Source organism: Rhinatrema bivittatum, chromosome 2 (assembly GCF_901001135.1).
Source record: "Rhinatrema bivittatum chromosome 2, aRhiBiv1.1, whole genome shotgun sequence".
Classification (NCBI taxonomy): Eukaryota; Metazoa; Chordata; class Amphibia; order Gymnophiona; family Rhinatrematidae; genus Rhinatrema; species Rhinatrema bivittatum.
This window is the reverse complement of record NC_042616.1, coordinates 503,314,149-503,334,984: the sequence shown is the minus strand read 5'-3', so window position 1 is coordinate 503,334,984 and position 20,836 is coordinate 503,314,149.

The window sequence follows — 20,836 nt, the reverse complement described above, 5'->3', positions numbered from 1 at the left end:
CCGATCCTGAATTTTATAACATGCGCGTGGCAGCGCGTGCATGTTATAAAATTGGGCGTAGATTTGTTCGCGCTGGGTTGCGCGAACAAATCTACGCTCACGCATAACTTTAAAAATCTACCCCAATATGCTCCCTCTCTCTCATACACATACATACACACTTGATGAGATACAGAGGGAGCGCGTGTGTGTGTGTGAAAGACACACACACTTTCTTTGTACCTCTCTTACACACACACACACACACATATACATACACTTCTTCCCTCTCTCTCACACACACACGCTTCCTCAGTCTTTCTTTCTGACTCGCTAACACACACACACACACACACATGCTTCCTCTGTGCATCTCTCTCACACACTAAACCACACAAATGCTGACAAAAATTGAACTGGAAACCACAATAAGCCAGATCATGTATGCAGTGCAACAAGGGAAAAGCAGAAAATCACTATTCCTCAAAACAATACAATCAAGAAATATAAATCAATGAGAATAGTAAACCCATACTAAAAGATATACATTTCAAAACAACTGATGAATGGAATGATATTCAATATTTAGAAGATCCTGAACAAATTTTTTTTAATTTCTTAAACAACGATAAAATATTTCAAAACAGCAGACATCAAATAACACCTAGTAATTAAAACTAATAAGGATTTTAAAAATTCCCCACTCTCCATACCTGTCACCCTTAAATTGTCATATATTGGGGGTATACACACACACACACATACACATACAAAGACACAACAAAATACGCTCCCTCTGTCTCACATTCACATACACGCTTGGTGAGAGACAGAGGGGGTTTGAGAGTGTGTGTGCGTGTGTGTGTGTGTGTGTGTGTGTGTGTGAGATGCACACATTTCCTTCGTCTTTCTCTCCCACACACACCTACACACATGCTTCCTCAGTCTTTCACCCCCACCCCCGCATATATACAGGCACCTTCTCACACATATGCACCCACAGGCACCCTTTCATACACACACCCTCATATACATTCACACACACCCCTCTCATACACTAGTACTCACTCTCACAGGGCCAGTCTCTCACTTTCTCACACACATTTTGGACCTCTTCTTCAGCCGCTGGCTGCACAGCAGAGTCTGTTCTTCTGCAGCTGGCTCTGGGATGTGCCAGCCTCTCCACAGGACCTCTTTTTCTGCTGCTAGCTCTGGGGAAATGCCAGCAGCACCACAGAGCTTCTTCTTCTGCTGTTGGCTCCAGGGAAATGCTGGTGGCATTGCAGGGCCTCTTCTTTCGCAGGACCTCGCGTTTGCTGGCAGGGCGTGGGAACCACGCCAGCATGTCACTTCTCCGCACCGTCGTGGGATCTTTCTATATACTGGCGGAAAAGGCACCCCTCCCCCTGTTGTCATCTGGGGTGGACTGCCCCCCTTAGTACATTACTGCCTGCTCCAGCACTGCTGCATCATTATGTGAAAGTTTATGCTTGTTGTCAGTCTTTCCTCAGCCTATAGAAGCCCCCTCCCTTTCCCATTCTCACTCTTTCTAGAAACCCTCACGTTCCAGGAGGCTCACTGGTTGAACAGCCGGCTGCCCATCTTAGAGCTCAGCCAAGCCATCTCAGACAGAAGCCTCCCTAACTCTGCACAAGCACCTCCTTTTGGCTCACCCCCTCTCATTCTATGACAGTAGATTGCCTCCACATCTCCCCCACTCCAGCACATTTTCACTAACTGTGTGCTTCACAGAATTCACTTCTTTTATGCTGTTTCCTGTTTTTCACAGCTAAAGCAAACCACATTAACAAAAATGTTGTGTGGCACACCAACCTCCACAAAGCAGACAGTACAGACATGGAAATCACTTATATGGCTAAAAGGACCAGGGAAGCACTGAAAGACCACCAATCTCTCCTCCAAAACAGAAGAGAGGGGGCAAAGACATATTATGCATTTGTAATAAGATTTTACATGAAAAAAGTACATTCATAGTAGAGTCTTCTGAAGAAAAAATATTACATGTCTACTATATTTACATGCACTGCTGTGGTGCCAACCAGAAAATCCAGCAATAAAAGTAAAATAATGCTTGGAACTCATATGGTATTAGGCCTATTGTAACACGCATTGAGTGTGGGCTTGGCACTCAGAAAGCCATGAGTAAACTAAATTACAATTACAATTACAATATAGTAAACCTCCCACTCAACAGTAACATTACCAATGAAAAGGCGATACTGTACCTATTACACCAGGCCCTGAAACATCAATACATCTCCTATTAGGAAAAAGAGAACAAGCTATGATCCCATCACAGAAACTATACCCTAACAGAATACTTCATCTCTGTCTGACACAAGCAGAACACAGATAGACCATCATCAAATAAAGAATAAAGAGATCATAAAATATAAATAGAACTGAAAGCCACAACAAACCAGCCGCTGTATGCAGTGCAACAATAGGTAAACAGAAACATCACTGTTCCTCATAAAAGATCAAATTCAAGAAATATATAAACTATAATTGTAAACCATACTAAAAGAAATTAACAAATATTTCATGACAGCTGATGAATAAAACATCCAATAAATAAAAAATCATTGAGGAATTTTTAAAATATTTCCCAAGCACCAATAAAATATTTCAAAACAGCAGACACATCAAATAACTAATAAAGATAACAATATCAACTACCTGGAATGGAGGTTCTACAAGCCAAATTTAGGTTCTTAGGTAGAAAGCTTAAATCCAGAACCTCCAGGGTAGCATTCTCTGAAATGCTCCCTGTTCCATGTGCAGATCCCCAGAGGCAGGCAGAGCACCGGAGTCTCAATGTGTGGATGAGATGATGGTGCAAGAAAGAGGGATTCAGTTTTGTAAGGAACTGGGGAACCTTTTGGGGAAGGGGAGTCTTTTCCAATGGGCGACACCTTAACCAGGGTGGAACCAGGCTGCTGGTGCTAACCTTTAAAAAGGAGATAGAGAAGCTATTAGACTAGAACAAAGGGGAAAGCTGACAGTCCTACAGGAGCACATGGTTCGGAGGGAGGTATCTTCAAAGGATCTTAATGAAGCATTAGAGTCAGGGCATTCCAACAGAGAGGCTCCAATAATAAGAAAAGTAGTCCAAGTGCCTATAATTAAAAACTCACCTGAGCTAAAAGATTCCAATTTATCCCGGTTAACTGAAAAGCAGAATGTAAGTGCAAACAAAAAACATACTTTGAAATGTTTGTATGCTAATGCCAGAAGTTTAAGAAGTAAGATTGGAGAATTAGAGTGTATAGCAGTGAATGATGACATAGACTTAACTAGCATATCAGAGACATGGTGGAAAGAGGATAACCAATGGGACAGTGCTATACCGGGGTACAAATTATATCGCAATGACAGAGAGGAGTATCTTGGTGGTGGGGTGGTGCTTTATGTCCAGAATGGCATAGAGTCCAACAGGATAAAGTTCCTGCATGAGATTAAATGCACAATCGAATCTTTATGGGTAGAAATCCCTTGTGTGTTGGGGAAGAGTATAGTGATAGAAGTGTGCTACCGTCCATCTGGTCAAAACGGTGAGGCAGTGAAATGCTAAGAGAAAGTAGGGAAGCTAACCAAATTGGAAGTGCAGTAATAATGGGGGATTTCAATAACCCCAAATTGACTGGGTAAGTGAAACATCAAGGCATACTAGAGAGATTAAGTTCCTGGATGGAATAAATGACAGTTTTATGGAGCAATTGGTTCAGGAACCAATGAGTGAGTAATTTTAGATCTAATTAAATGAAGCACAGGATTTGGTGAGAGAGGTAATGGTGGTGGAGTTGCTTGGCAACAGTGATCATAATATGATCAAATTTGAATTAATGTCTGGAAGGGGCACAGTAAGTAAATCCATGGCTCTAGCACTAAACTTTCAAAAGGGAAACTTTGATAAAATGAGAAAAATTGTTAGAAAAAAACTGAAAGGTGCAGCTACAAAGGTAAAAAGTGTGCAACAGGCGTGGACATTGTTAAAAAATACCATCCTTGAAGCACAGTCCAGATCTATTCCATGTATTAAGAAAGGTGGAAGGAAGGCAAAAAGATTAACAGCATGATTAAAAGGTGAGGTGAAAGAGGCTATTTTAGCCAAAAGATTTTCATTCACAAATTGGAAGAAGGATCCATCAGCAGAAAATAGGATAAAAGTCATAAGCATTGGCAAGTTATATTTAAGTATGTTTATTAGGTTTACAGAAATACAACACATTAATAAGAGTATTATCAACAGGAACCGGTACACTAGGACACCCTAGTGCCCATACCTGAAGAGCTTATACAACAATATCCCTACGGGTCAACTGCAAATGATGGGCTCGGACCTGGGAGTAATAATATCTCACCAAAAATTTATATTGATTCTCCCTAAGGTCCTGCTTGCTCGTGATGGTTGAAACGTGCTTAAAATATAAGGCATATTGGGTTGCATCCATATCTAGCAGGAGTTTCTTTTGCCACTCGGTCAACAGATCGGTGAAAGTAATAGCAGGCTCCAGGCCCAAAAGTACGGTAGTTTATAGAAGTAAGAGATAGAATGTCGGGAGAGGTCTTCCATATCCAAAATATGAGACAACACTCTTTTGTCACCATTCCTGTCCCAGACCTGGAAGGATTTAATATAACTCCTAACCTGGAGGTAAGCAAAAAGGTGTTTCTCCTCCAAGTCAAATTCTTCCCTTAAGGTAGGAAAGGACTTAATTTCACCCTCCTCAGAGAGGAACTTCCCAATCCATTTCAAACCATTCGTGGTCCAACAGGAAAAAATACCCTTCACAAGCCCCAGTGAAAATTTAAGATTGCAAATGAGAGGGAGGAATTGAGAAACCGTACTTTCCAAATTAAGAGCAGTACAAAGATATTTCCACAACAAAAGCAGTGGAGTATATAATGGGCCACTCTTCAAGATCTTCGGAACATCTCACAGAGAAGAATGTAAGAAGCACCGAAGACTCAAACCGAGAGAAGAGTGCCTGTTTAAAAACAAGGGGAGTGTAATAAGATGTTTCCAACATCCAGTCTGCTACATAATGCAAGTTACAGGCAATGTTATAAGGCCTCAAACCTGCTAACTCCAGACTACCTTCCTCCTTTTATGCGACGGATTGTAATCCAAGAGATCCGAGGTCTCTTATTTTTCCAAACATAGCTGCGTAGTAGCCTTTCAGCGGAAGCTAACTCCTGATTGGAAAATAGGTTAGTTTGAAACAAATAAAGCCACTTAGGTAGAAACCCCATCTGAAACAAACTAATTTCCCCAGAAAGGTATAAAGGAAAATTCTTCCACAAACTAAGAGTGTGCTTAGTTGATTGGAGCAGTCTCTGAAAATTAAGCTTTCCTAACTAAGTCATATCTGTAGTCAAAATTATTCCCAAATAGCAGAATGAATCAGAAACCCAATGCATTGGAAAGTATTGGCAAGTTAAATGTAAGACTTTGTTAAGACAGGCTAAAAGAGAATTTGAAAAGAAGTTGGCCATAGAGGCAAAAACTCACAATAAAAACTTGTTTAAATATATCTGAAGCAGAAAGCCAGTGAGGGAGTTGGGTGGACCATTGGTTGATCAAGAGGTTAAAGGGGCACTTAGAGAAGATAAGGCCATTATGGATTTAGTGTATAAAGTAACAATTATGATCAGCTTTCTCAGTGGAGTGCTTCAGGGATTTGACTTGGACTGGTGCTTTTTAATATATTTATAAATGAACTGGAAAGGGGTACAATGAGTGAGGTGATCAAATTTGTGGATGACACAAAATTATGCAGCGTAGTTAAATATCAAGCGGATTGTGATGAATTGCAGGAAAACCTTGTGAGACTGGGCTTCCAAATGGCAGATGAAATTTAATGTAGACAAATGCAATGTGATGCATAAGGTGAAAAATAATCCTTGTTGTAGTTACACAATGTTAGATTCTATCTTAGGAGTTACCACTCAGGAAAGAGATTTAAGCGTCATAGTGGATAATACATTGAAATCATCAGCTCAGTGTGCTATGGCAATCAAAAAAGCAACCAGAATGATAGGAATTATTAGGAAAGGAATGGCAAATAAAATGGGGGATGTCATAATGCCTCTAAATTGCTCCATGGTGAGACCGCACCTTGAATACTGTGTGCAATTCTGGTCACCGCATCTCAAAAAAGGATATAGCTTCACTAGAGAAAGTGCAGAGAAAGGTGACCAAAATGATAAGGAGCATGGAACGGCTGTTCTATGAGGAAAGGCTAAAGAAGTTAGGGCTGTTCAGTTTGGAGAAGAGACAACTGAAGGGGGATATGATAGAAGTCTACAAAATCATGAAAGGACTTGAACAAGTTAATATAAATCAGTTATTTACTCTCTCAGATAATAGAAGGACCAGGGTCCACTCCATGAAGTTAGTAAGTAGCTCAGCACATAATTAAGCTCTGGAATGTATTGCCAGAGGATGTGGTTACAGCAGTTTAGTGTAACTGGGTTTAAAAAACTTTTGGATAAGTTCCTAGAGGAAAAATCCATAAACTGCCATTATATAATGTTTGGGTACTTGCCAGTACTTGTGACTTGGATTGGCCACTGTTGGAAAGAGGATACTGGCCTTGATGGACCCTTGGTCTGACCCAGTATGGCATGTCTTATGTTCTGATTCTAGTCACCATAAAATAGAAATAGAAATGTGCAGATAAAAACTGAACATGGAAACTGCAACAAGCTAGACACTGTATAAAAAAAACACACAAAACATCAAATAATAAAACCAAGAAATATAGAATATAATATTAAAACCATATTAAAACATTTCAAAACATTTGACTAATAGAATATCCAGTTTTTAAAAACTCAACTTTTTTTTATACTTTTTTGAAATATGTTTTTGATATTTGGGATACACATGAAATATTTAATAATTAAAATTAAGATAATTTTCATATCAAATTCTAAGCCCTAGTCGTACAGTAAGAAAAAGGGGTGTGTTTAGGGTAATTTTTAGAAAAAACACCACACATGAGAGAGAGAGAGAGAGAGAGAGAGAGAGAGACTATTTATAAGGCCCTCATAGTAGTTAGAAAATAGTTAGAAAAAAACTGAAAGGTGCAGCTGCAAAGGTTAAAATGTTCAACAGGCATGAACATTGTTTAAAAATACAATCCTAGGGGCACAGTCCAGATATATTCCACACATTAAGAAAGATGGAAGAAGGCAAAACGATTATCATCATGGTTAAAAGGTAAAGTGAAAGAGGCTATTTTAGCCAAAAAAAATCCTTCAAAAATTGGAAGAAGGAATCATCTGAAGAAAATAGGATAAAACATAAACATTGTCAAGTTAAGTGTAAAACATTGATAAAACAGGCGAAGAAAGAATTTGAAATGAAGTTGGCCATAGAGGCAAAAACTCATAATGAAAACTTTTTAAAATATATCTGAAGCAAGAAACCTGTGAGGGAGTTGGTTGGACCATTAGATGATCGAGGGGTTAAAGGGGCTGTTAGGGAAGATAAGGCCATTACAGAAAGACTAAATGATTTCTTTGCTTCCGCGTTTACTAATGAGGATGTTGGAGAGATACCAGTTCCTGAGAAGGTTTTCAAGGGTGATGAGTCAGACGAACTGAACCAAATCACTGTGAACCGGGAAGATGTAGTAGGCCAGATTGACAAACTAAAGAATAGCAAATCACCTGGACCGGATGATATGCATCCTAGGGTACTGAAGGAACTCAAAAATGAGATTTCTGATCTATTAGTTAAAATTTGTAACCTATCATTAAAATCATCCATTGTACCTGAAGACTGGAGAGTGGCCAATGTAACCCCAATATTTAAAAAGGGCTCCAGGGACGATCCGGGTAACTATAGAAGAGTAAGCCTGACTTCATTGTCGGGAAAAATAATGGAAAAAAATATTCTAAAGATCAAAATCGTACAGCATATAGAAAGACATGGCTTAATGGAACACAATCAACATGGATTTACCCAAGGAAAGTCTTGCCAAAAAATCAGCTTCATTTTTTTGAAGGGGTTAATAAACATGTGGATAAAGGTGAACCAGTAGATATAGCGTATTTGCATTTTTAGAAGGTGTTTGACAAAGTCCCTCATGAGAAGAATCTAAGAAAACTTAAAAGTCATGGGATAGGAAGTAATGTCCTTTCGTGGATTACAAACTGGTTAAAAGACAGGAAACAGAGAGTAGGATTAAATGGTCAATTTTCTCAGTGGAAAAGGGTAAACAGAAGCGTGCCTCAGGGATCTGTACTAGGACCGGTGCTTTTCAATATATGTATAAATGATCTGGAAAGGAATACGACGAGTGAGGTTATCAAATCTGCGGAAGATACAAAATTATTCAGAGTAGTTAAATCACAAGCAGATTGTGATACATTACAGGAGGACCTTGCAAGACTGGAAGATAGGGTATCCAAATGGCAGATGAAATTTAATGTGGACAAGTGCAAGGTGTTGCATATAGGGAAAAATAACCCTTGCTGTAGTTACACAATGTTAGGTTCCATATTAGGAACTACCACCCAAGAGAGAGATCTAGGCATCATAGTGGATAATACTTTAAAATCGTCAGCTCAGTGTGCTGCAGCAGTCAAAAAAGCAAACAGAATGTTGGGAATTATTAGGAAGGGAATCGTTAATAAAACGGAAAATGTCATAATGCCTCTGTATCGCTCCATGGTGAGACCACACCTTGAATACTGTGTACAATTCTGGTCGCCGCATCTCAAAAAAGATATAATTGCGATGGAGAAGGTACAGAGAAGGGCAACCAAAATGATAAAGGGGATGGAACAGCTCCCCTATGAGGAAAGGCTGAAGAGGTTAGGCCTGTTCAGCTTGGAGAAGAGACGGCTGAAGGCGGATATGATAGAGGTCTTTAAGATCATGATAGGTCTTGAACGAGTAGATGTTAAATCGGTTATTTACATTTTCGGATAATAGAAGGACTAAGGGGCATTTCATGAAGTTAGCAAGTAGCACATTTAAGACTAATTGGAGAAAATTCTTTTTCACTCAATGCAAAATTAAGCTCTGGAATTTGTTGCCAGAGGATGTGGTTAGTGCAGTTAGTGTAGCTGGGTTCAAAAAAGGTTTGGATAAGTTCTTGGAGAAGTCCATTAACTGCTATTAATCAAGTTTACTTAGGGAATAGCCACTGCTATTAATTGCATCAGTAGCATGGAATCTTTTTGGTGGTTGGGTAATTGCCAGGTTCTTGTGGCCTGGTTTGGCCTCTGTTGGAAACAGGATGCTGGGCTTGATGGACCCTTGGTCTGACCCAGCATGACAATTTCTTATGTTCTTAACTATTTATATCTCTATAGGAAGGCCAGCTAATAACTCGAGGTGAGGTGTTGGGTTTAGGAGCCAGTTTTGCATACAGAGTGAGCCATACGAACTGCATAGTACACCTCGGTGAAGACTTGACATCATTTGGAGTGAGGAAAGTCTCACAAAGATGAGATTTCTTCTATGTTATCTCACCCCAGCTTGGTGTACCTACATCTCATCTTTGTGAGACTTTCCTCACTCCAAATGATGTCAAATTTTCACTGAGGTGTAGTTTGTATGTCTCACTCTGCATGTATAACTGGCCCCTAAACCACCACCAACACTTCATCTGAGCTATTAGCTGGTCCTCCTGTAGTCATATAAATAGTTGACTACTGTGAAGACCTAGACAGAAGCTCTCTCTTCCCCCCCGCCCCCCCCATCCCCGCAATATGCCAGGAAAAAAGGTGTCGTTATTTCTGGTGTAATATTGCCCCTCATTTTAATTAATCCTTTCCCCTTCCAAAAATTTGCCTTCGCTTTGTGCATTAACGCCATAATGCATTTTGATGAATAACCCCATTAGATTATTGTAGATTAACAGGTGGATGCACAAACTTTGTTCTCCTTCCCTCTCTCATACACACACAGCAGCATGCTCCTCCTCTCCCTCCCCCCCCACCCCCCCCCCCCCCCCCCCCCCCCCCCACACCACACACACATAAACAGACACCGACAGAAACACCTCCCTCTTAAAATTGTGCCTGATTTTTCTTCACCATGCAGCCTGACACTTTCTCCTTTTTTCAGCCTGTCGGTCTAAACTCCTGTGGCCTGCAGTTCCTGTCCTCAGCTCCAGCAGCAGCCTACAGCTGTACAGGCAGATGATAGCCATGTTCCTCACACCCCGCCCCCGAGCCTGGGCTCCGGTAGAGGCATGTCTTCTGCCCCGCCGGCCTCTCTGCAGTGGCACACTGCTGAGCAGCTTCTTTTTAACGGCGCCACCAAAGGCCTGCAGCTATTTTCTTCAGCCCTACCATTGGAGGCCTGCAGCTGAGCGGCTCCTTTTTTTCAGCTCTAGTGGCAGCCCCCAGCTGTTTTCTTCAGTATGGCTGGCAGGGGAGAGAATCAGGATGTGAGGGGAAGCTATCCACGTTTCTGGCCATCGCAGTGCTGCGTAGGGGAGGGGCACGTGAATAGCATTAGGAACAGGTGTGTGGCCCATGCTACCACTGTTTTGAGAGGGAGAGTAGGCCCCATGACCTACAAGGTTGCCACACCAACTGTTGAAAGGTAGGCTTCAGCGGAGACAAGTGCTGCTGTAGGTTGTTGTTGGGCACCTAGCTTGATGGACTCTCTACCTGGATAACATCAAGCTAGGTTGAGAGAAAACTGCACAAATCTCATCTTTGGGTGGGTTTCTTCACTCCAAAGGTCATCAAATCTTTACAAGAGAGCACTGTTCTGTTTGTATGTCTCACTTTGAATGTCAAAGTGGCCTCTAACCCCTACACTAATACCTAAACCTCACATCGAGTTACTAGGTGGGCCTCCTATAGAGATATAAATACCTACCTAGGATGAGGGCATTATGGCTAGGCTCGCTCTCTCTCTCTCTTACCCCCCCCCCCCCCCAACCCCTGTGGTTGTAGAAGGGCCCTGACAGCTAGGCTGCGCGGCTTTATGCAAACGAAAACACCCTAATGCATACGAAAACGCCATATAGCACTTTGATAAATAACCCCCTAAATGTGACAGAAAAAAAAATAGCATATGTACATTTTTTAAAATGTAATGTAAGCATCCTCTTTTCCAACCTCACCCAAACCTTGACCCGGCTAAAAGTGTGTGTGTGTTGTAAAACATCACATGTATATTTAGCAGGGCTAAGGGGGAACAGCTTTCAGGCAGCCCTTTTCCTTAGTCAATCCATGTCTACCTGAGCAAACGGCTTTTGAAACTTGTCCTAAAGAGCATTCACAGCCTCTGGGGGAAGGGAGGAAGTCCCAGTCTTCTGGCAACGGTGACATCCAGCAGCTAGGGGTCCCAGGAGGAATCCTGATGTGTGGCCTCCAGATGAGGACTGTCACTGCCATGACTCAGTTGGGCAAGAAGGAAAGGGTATAAAAAAGGGGAAATATCTAGGAGTTAGTGTGAATGAAGACTCATGGGGGCTGTAGCTAAAATGAGGCCAGTTCCAACTTGAGCTGAAAGTTCCCAGGAGCAGGAGGAAACTCCGGGCATAAAAAATTAAAATAAAATAAAATGTGAAAAATGTGATACCATTCATTTTCTTGAAAGTCCAGTGGATGAAGCTGTTGTGCCTTCTACCTTACTAGTCACTTTTGCCTTGGACTCTGACAGGGACTTTATTTTGAAACTGTTCTTTCACAAGAGAGATATTGCTTTTCTAAGGGCCTAAGATTCGTATGTTCCCAGATGTGTCCAAACTAACCCAGCTAAGAGGAAACGATTTCTGCTGATGCGTCCTGCTGTCTTGAATTTGGGGACTTTTTTTTTTTGGCTTTACTTTCCTTGTAAATGTGTTGTCAAGTTCCAGGGCGTTAAATATGTCATCTTTGATCCTACCTAGCTAAATGTTTTCCTTAATGATAAAATCAGACAGGATAACGTATCCTCAACTTCCAGCTCGTATCTCCTGTGATTTTTCGGCACTTTTTACAGTTCAAGATTCTTACCCTTAGCAATGCTTGGCTTTTTTCCTTGCTTTTTTAAAATTTTCTTCTCTTATTTGCATTTGGATCTCACTTTGTTTGTGGTCTGACAGCGTGCTATTGAGATCTCACATTTCCTGTTATGTTATTTCCTTAATATGTTTAATCAGATCTCTATTGTATCGTTTTAAAAATGATAAATGAAGTGGTAAATAAAAGAAAAGGATAAAGACAGGACAGAAGCGGTGAAAGAAGAGCGACCAAAATGGTGTGGAGTCAGCACCTGAAGGCTTATGAGGAGAGGCTGAATATCTATGCCCTGGAAGAGTGGAGGTGCAGAGGAGATATGATACAGACATTCAGATACCTAAAAGGTTTCAGTGATGCACAATCATCAAACTTTTCCATTGGAAAGAAATCAATAGAACTAAGAATCATGAAATGAAACTCCAGGGAAGGTGACTCAGAACCAATGTCAGGAAATATTTCTTCACAGAGAGGGAGGTGGATGCCTGGAACACCCTTCCAGAGGAGGTGGTGAAGATGAAAACAGTGAAGTAATTCAAAGGGGCAAGGGATAAACATTGTGGATCCCTAAAGACTAGAGGATGGAAATGGTGAAAAGAGTGCATGGAGTAACTTGCTGGTGTGGTGATTGCTACCTCAACAAATAAGCCTTAACATAGAAACATAGAAATGACAGCAGAAGAAGACCAAATGGCCCATCCAGTCTGCCCTGCAAACTTTCACACTTATTTTTTTTTCTCTCACATACTTGTCTGTTTCTCTTGGCTCATAGTAACCTTTTTTTTTTTTAATTCTATTTCCCTTCAACCCCCGCCATTAATGTAGAGAACAGTGTTGGAACTGCATCTAAGTGAAATAGCTTAATTAGTTAGGGGTATTAACCACCGCAATAAGCAAGCTACACTCATGCTCATCTGTTTATTCAGACTATGTAATTCAGTCCTTGTTGATTGTTGCCTGAATATAGATCCACCTTTCTTCATTCCCCCTGCCGTTGAAGCAGAGAGCCATGCTGGCTATGCATTGAAAGTGAAGTATCAGTCTTGCTCCCCTGCCGTTGAAGCAGAGAGCTATGCTGGATATGCGTGAAGTGTCAAATTTCCTCCCCTGCCGTTGAAGCAGGGGGCTATGCTGGATATGTGTGAAGTGTCAAACTTCCTCCCCTGCCATTGAAGCAGAGAGCTATGCTGGATATGCGTGAAGTGTCAGACTTAGTCCCCTGCCGTTGAAGCAGAGAGTTATGCTGGATTTGCGTTGAAAGTGAAGTATCAGGTATTTTTGGTTTGGGGTAGTAACCGCCTTAACAAGCAAGCTACTCCCCTGCTGTTATGTGGATGCAAATCCTTTTTTCCACAATTCCTCTTGCCGTTGAAGCATAGAGCAATGTTGGAGTCGCATTATTAAATAAGGATATTCATCTCCAGGTAATAGCCATCATTCCCACAAGCCACCCCCATGCCTCTTCTCTTCATTCACATCCTCTAGGCTTTATGGATCCACAGTATTTATCCCACGCCCCTTTGAAATCCTTCACAGTTTTGGTCTTCACCACTTCCTCTGGAAGGGCGTTCCAGGTATCCACCACTCTCTCCGTGAAGAAATACTTCCTGATATTGGTTCTGAGTCTTCCTCCCTGGAGTTTTAAATCATGACCCCTGGTTCTGCTGATTTTTTTGCAACAGAAAAGGTTTGTTCTTATCTTTGGATCATTAAAACCTTTCAGGTATCTGAAAGTGTGTATCATATCACCCCTACTCCTCCTTCCCTCCAGGGTATACATATTTAAATTCTTCAATCTCTCCTCATAAGTCATTCGATGAAGACCCTCCATCTTTTTGGTCACCCTTCTCTGGACCGCCTCCATCCTATCTCTGTCCCTTCGGAGATACGGTCTCCAGAACTGAACACAGTACTCTAGGTGAGGCCTCACCAAGGACCTGTACAAAGGGATAATCACTTCCCTTTTCTTACTCGATATTCCTCTCTCTATGCAGCCCAGCATTCTTCTGGCTTTAGCTATCGCCTTGTCGCATTATTTTGCCGACTTCAGATCATTAGACACTATCACCCCAAGGTCTCTCTCCTGCCCCGTGCACATCAGCCCTTCTCCCCCCATCGAATACAGTTCTTCCGGATTTCCACACCCCATATGCATGACTCTGCACTTCTTGGCATTGAATCTCAGCTGCCATATCTTCGACCACTCTTCCAGTTTCCTTAAATCCTGTCTCATTCTCTCCACTCCTTCTGGTGTGTCCACTCTATTGCAGATCTTAGTGTCATCCGCAAAAAGACAAACCTTACCTTCTATCCCATCCGCAATGTCGCTCACAAAGATATTGAACAGGACCGGTCCCAACAGCGACCCTTGCGGCACTCCACTCAACACCGCTCTCTCTTCAGAGTAAGTTCCATTTACCATTACTGTTCCATTTATCATTACTGTTCATGCAACTCCATCATTGCTCTATGCTTCAACAGCAGTGGGAAAAGGAGAACTGGATTCACACAGCAAACAAGGGCCCCAACTTTTACGGTCTAGGAAATAAATAAACATGGGGGTAACTTGCTGATGTGGCTTTTACTACCCTTAATCAATAATCCTGGTACTTTGATGCAATTCCAACTCTCTGCTTCTATGGCAAGGGTTAAGGGAAATTGGATTCAAACAGCATCCATTGAGGGCCCTGACTTTTACGATCTGGGAAACTGATAAGCATGGGGGTAACCTGTACAGTATAGAAGATTTATTTATTTTTATTTATTTATTATTTTTATTTATTATTTTTTATTTTCATATCGGTTTACATTCAGGTAGGTATTTCTCTATCCCCAGAGGGCTTACAATCTAAGTTTTTGTACCTAAGGCAATGTAGGGTAAAGTGACTTGCCCAAGGTCACAAGGAGTGATAGCGGGACTTGAACCTTGGTCTCCTGGTCCATAGTCCACTGCTCTAACCACTAGGCTATTCCTCCTCCCTCTAAGATAGTAGCATAAGCATAAACTTGCTGCAGGGCTAGTGCAAGGATATTAGGCACCCTAGGCAAACCTTACAGTCTGGCGCCACCTCCCCATACACAATTTTAAATTATGCATTTATAACATATTTTACATGAAAAATGACATTCTGAGGTAAGCTTAATATACAAGTTGTGATAATTTCATGCACTGTTGTGATGCCAACAAGAAAACGTGCATCTTGGAATTCATATGGCATCATACCTATTGTGATATATTTCGGCATAGTCCTCCCGTATCAACACAGTACTGTTTGCCAACACTCAAAGAATAACAACCCCACCTATGAAAAAGAATACCACAAATATTACACCAGAATCTAAAATATCAATACATCTCCTATCAGGAAAACAGAACAGGCCAAGCTACTACAGACCCCTATAGAGAAACCACATGCTAAAAGAATACTTCATCTCAGTCTTTGCATGCAGAACACAAACCCTCACCAAATACAGAATAAAGCCACAAAGTATAAATAGAAATGTGCAGACAAAAACTAAACTGTAAAACACATCACGCCAGACTCTATACAGTGTAACAATGGAAAAACAAAAATTTCACCATTCCTCATGAAACAAATCAATAAAATCAAGATATATAAATCATTAATCATAATTATATCATACAAATAAAAGAATTTCAAAACAGCTGATGAATAGAATATCCAATAATTAAAGACTCATGCAAATTTTGAAAGCTTTACCAAACACCAATAAAATATTTCAAACAGCAGACACATCACATACTACCCAATAATTAAAATAGTAGTCAATCAAGAAAAATGAACTTAAAAAGCCACCTTTACTTACCCTCTCCAACAGTTCTCCTACTCCTTTCCCTTGTAGGCCACACCAGAAGCAGCAATAGCTGCTGCTGAAGCTGTCCTCACAGTCCTCTTCCTTAGGGACCACAACCTTCTCTCTCTCACACACACACACCAGTCACACCCTTAGGACCAGTTTCTGTCTCTCACACACCAATCATCTCCCCAACCAGTCTCTCTCACACATGCACACACATACCAGTCAACTCCCTGATCAGTCTCTCTCACACATACACACATCACCTCTCTGGCCAGTCTCTCAATTACACAATGCTCTCGCTCTCTCTTATTTACATACAGGCTTTCAATCACACACATGCTCTCTCTCTATTTCACTTACACACAAGCTCTCCCATCACACACGTGTTCTATCTCACTTACAAGCCACAAGCCAGCCAAAAACATGCTCCATCTCTCTCGCGCACACACATTGACACACACAAGCACCCTCCCTGAATCACATATACACCACACACATACAGAAGCACCCTCACTGTCTCACATATACACCAGACACATACAGAAGCACCCTCCCTGTCTCACATACACATTGCACTCTCACAGAAGCACCTTGCTTTCAGAATTGCAGCATTTTTCACTTTTACTAAAAGTGAAAGTGATGCTCCCAACCATTAAATAAGAAAACCACATTCCTATCAGAAGGCGAAATGACACCCTTCCTTCAGGTTCTGTCCTCCCAAGGGACAGCCACCCACACCGTACAGCTTCTCTTGTTTTATGCTTTCAGGTAATAAAGCAAGTGTCTTTCTTCAAACTATCAGTCGTATGATTATTCATGTGGGAGATATGGAACAGAAAGACATCCTTAGTCAGCTTCCCTTTTAAATGGAAAGATTCCAGTCTTAGTCATTTAAAAATATACATTTTCTAAAGGCTTAAATAGAAAAAAAAAAGCAAAACCATTTCAGATCGGAACTATTCTAGTCTTCATGCTTAAATTATGTTTAAAAAAAAAACCCAAAACCCACCTGGCATCAGTATCTTAAATTTGTGATTTTGCTGAGATGAACATTTTAAATACTTTTTTTTTTTTAATTTAGTATTTTCTCTACCCAATTTGTTAAACTTTATTTTCCAGAAGAGGGATGCTTAAAATTCAGTAATTTCATCTTTCATCCAACTTTTCAAAAGTTGCACTACCAGCACAAAAGTTGAGGTATATGTATTATTACATTTCATTTTTTTAAACTAGCAGATTCCTTTCTCACATACACACTACATACACACACACAGAAGCTCCATTCCTATCTCTCATACATACAGCATACACACACACAGAAGCACCATTCCTTTCTCACATACACATCACATACACACACACAAAGAAAGAAGATTGGCACAGCCGGTCTAGCTGATCACGTGGCCAAAGAAAGGAAGATAGGCACAGCGGGAGACCAGGCGCCGAGACTTAGGGGGCGCCGTGGCAGGCAGCCAGCCCCTGACTTGCCCTGCCTCCCTCCCCTTAGGCCACCCTCCCGATGCCACCCTGGTGGTTCAGCGGAGGGCCCGGGAGCAATCTGCCACTCCCGGGGCCTTGACTGTCACTAACCAAAATGGCACCATGGCCTTCAGCTCCTACCATGTGACAGGGGCTACCAGTGCCATTGGTTGGCCCCTGTCACATGGTAGGAGCTAAAGGTCACCGGCACCATTTTGCTTAGTGGCAGCCGAGGCCCCGGGAGCGGAAGATCGCTCCCGGGCCCTCCGCTGGACCACCAGGGGGGGGTGTCAGGAGGGTAGCACTGGGGGGGGAGGGAGGCAGGGCAAGTCAGGGGCTGGCAGAATTTTGAAAGGGCACTTTTGTCCTTTCAAAATTCTGCTGCCTGCTGCGGCGCACCCTAAGCCTAGGCGCCCTAGGCACAGGCCTAGCTCGCCAGGTGGTTCCTCCAGCCTGGCTTGCTGGGAAGACTGGGTGGATCATATGTTCCTTTTCTGCTGTCATTTCAATGTTTCTATGTAAGTGGGTAAATATGACCAATCCGAATGATCCTTTCCTACATACTCTGTTATAAAACAGGAATAACATTGCTGCAGAAATAGTCATTTCTGAGGTATCAAAAAGAAATTGCCTTATGCTGTATTTCTGTGTTCTCATTAAGTAGCTAAAGGAAATGAATGTGTGTAATAACTTTTATATACAGTACACTGATCATGCTGAGTACCTTATTAACCCAATGATACAGCTAAATCCAAGATGATACAAAAAAGGGCTACCTACTAAACTGTGAAAAACTACACGAATGTGCTTTCTGTGCTAAGTCCCAGCATAGTGCATGATATTCACAACAGCACGCATTATTTCGACTTTTAGTGCATTAAGCACCATTTGCTAAATTTTTCGGATTTGCAAACAGTAACATCTTGCTTGCTTCGCTATATGCAAAATTTAATTTAAATTAAACGTTAATGAGCTGCTGCAATGAAAAAATCAAGCAAAACAGCTCAGTAACTATGAGTCCTGGTGTAATGCATACAAAAAAACCTTTGCAGACCCCCCAAAAAAAATTACATCTCAATGAAGTATAGTAATCTTTTGGAAAAAAACTTTGTAGCAAAATTTTACGCACAATTTTCTATCCATCTCAGTTGTAAAGATAGAAAACTTGCACACAGTATAAAAGTCCTCCTAGGATGGAATTATGTAAAGCAGAATTGAACATGGTGGAGTAGGAAATAAAGAAAGAGAAGGAAAGAAGGAAATTTAGAAATGACATTCATTGATGGTAAGATGACATGCTTCTAATGGAACATGCAGTTACTTGTAAAAGTGGGATTTTAACAAATACCCAAGTGTTTGCAGGACTTCTAACTTCTAGTAGATATGGTTTGTTTATGTACCTAATACAGGACATAAAACATTGCTGCCCCTCAAAATAAAATCCCAACAGAAAACGTGGTATGTACTATTTTATCTCTTTGTACTTGGATTATGGCTCTGAAATTGCCAGTGATGAAGTCTCCAAACAGCAATACCTGTAAATATTTGGACAGCTTCAGGTGTAGAAACCCTACTACATTTCTTATTGTATTTCCAAGCCTAGTGACGCTCATAAGGCTAGTTTCATGCATGGCATATTGACTTAGTGAATAATTCCTTACATATTTTTCATTCTTCAAACAGGAAAATCAAAATCTGAGGAGGGGAAAACCTAAGCTTATTGAACTTCGGTGTATAAAAGAGCATTTTATCAGCTCTGATGTTGCAAAAGAGTTTGCTTTGCATAGAATGGACACTGTAGGCTGGTCTAGTGGCTCAGTGTGGTAAATTGCCTTGCAGAAGGATCAGAGCTTGATTCCCATTGCAAGGGTTCAGTCCTTTGGGTTGGCCAGGGCTGCTGCGAAGGCAGTGTTTATTAACCCTGTGGAAAGGGAATCTTAGTTATTGTGCAATGGTGTCACCTAGGGGCCAGATTAAAGGCTCATGATTGCAGGCTTCTAGAAGAAGCCCTAATGCATGACCCCACTGACACAGATTTCAAAGACTGCACTAAAGTTGGGAGTGGATACCAAAGAGGGGAAAAAATCCCTTAAAGTTCATGGAGCCAGATCCCAGCCCTGTTTCTGACTGAACTAGAAGCCCAGACAAGAAAGGTGTAAAAAAAAAAATGAACACTGTAAAGATTTACGAAATCTAAATGGTTTGGATTTCTTACAGTATGCTATGAACCTGAATAGCCACTAATTGTTATGGGGCTTGATATATGGTTCTGCCTACTTCTGTAAAATAAAAGGGAATGTTTTTGCTTTTTTTTGGACAAAAACAGCATATGACATACCCTCCAGTGGAGATGTACTTCTGGGAGGATGTGAAGAGGGATCTAAGAGAAGAACATAAGAAGTTGCCATACTGGCTCAGACCAAGGATCCATCAAGCCCAGCATCCTGTTTCCAATAGTGGCCAATCCAGGCCATAAGAACCTGGCAAGTACCCAAAACTAAGTCTATTCCATGTTACTGTTGCTAGTAATAGCAGTGGCTATTTTCCAAGTCAATTTAATTAATAGCAGGTAAAGATCTTCTCCTCCAAGAACTTATCCAATCCTTTTTTAAACACAGCTATACTTAGGGGCAGATTTTCAAAGGGGTACGCACGTAAGATCCACACGTAACCCGCGAAAAGCTGCCCCTTCCACCCCCTGCGCACGCCGAGCCTATGTTGCATAGGCTCGGCGGCGCGCTCAAGCCCTGGGATGTGTGTAAGTCCCGGGGCTTTCCTGGGGGGGCGTGTCAGGGACGTGTCACGGAGGGCATTCCAGGGGCGGGGCCACGGGTGTGGTTCCGGCCCAGGGGCGTTTTGGGGGTGTGGCCGAGGCCTCCGAAACTGCTCCCGGGCCGGGGAATCACACGCCGGCAGCTGGCCGGTGCGTGTAAGTTACGCCTGCCTCGGGAAGGCGTAACTTTTATAATAAAGGTAGGGACGGGTTTAGATAGGGTTCGGGGGGTGGGTTAGGTAAGGGAAGGGAGGGGAGGGGAGGGGAGGGGAAGGTGGGGGTCCCAGAAAGAAAGTTCCCTCCGAGGCCGCTCCGATTTCGGAGCGGCCTCGGATGGAACGGAGGCAGGCTGCGCGACTTGGCGCACTCAGGCTGCCGATTTTGCACAGCCTTGCGCGCACCGACCCCGGATTTTAAAAGATACGCGTGGCTACGCGTGTATCTATTAAAATTTGGCATACTCTTGTTTGCGCCTGGTGCGTGAACAATAGTACGCTCATGCGTTCTTTTTCAAAATCTGCCCCTAACTGCACTACCCACATCCTCTGGCAACAAATTCCAGAGTTTAATTGTGCATTGAGTGAAAAAGAACTTTCTCCGATTAGTTTTAAATGTGCCACATGCTAACTTCATGGAGTGCCCCCTAGTCTTTCTATTATCTGAAAGAGTAAATAACCGATTCACATCTACCCATTCTAGACCTATCATGATTTTAAACACCTCTATCCATTTAATCCTACTCTCTGTTTCCTGTCTTTTAGCTAGTTTGTAATCCATGAA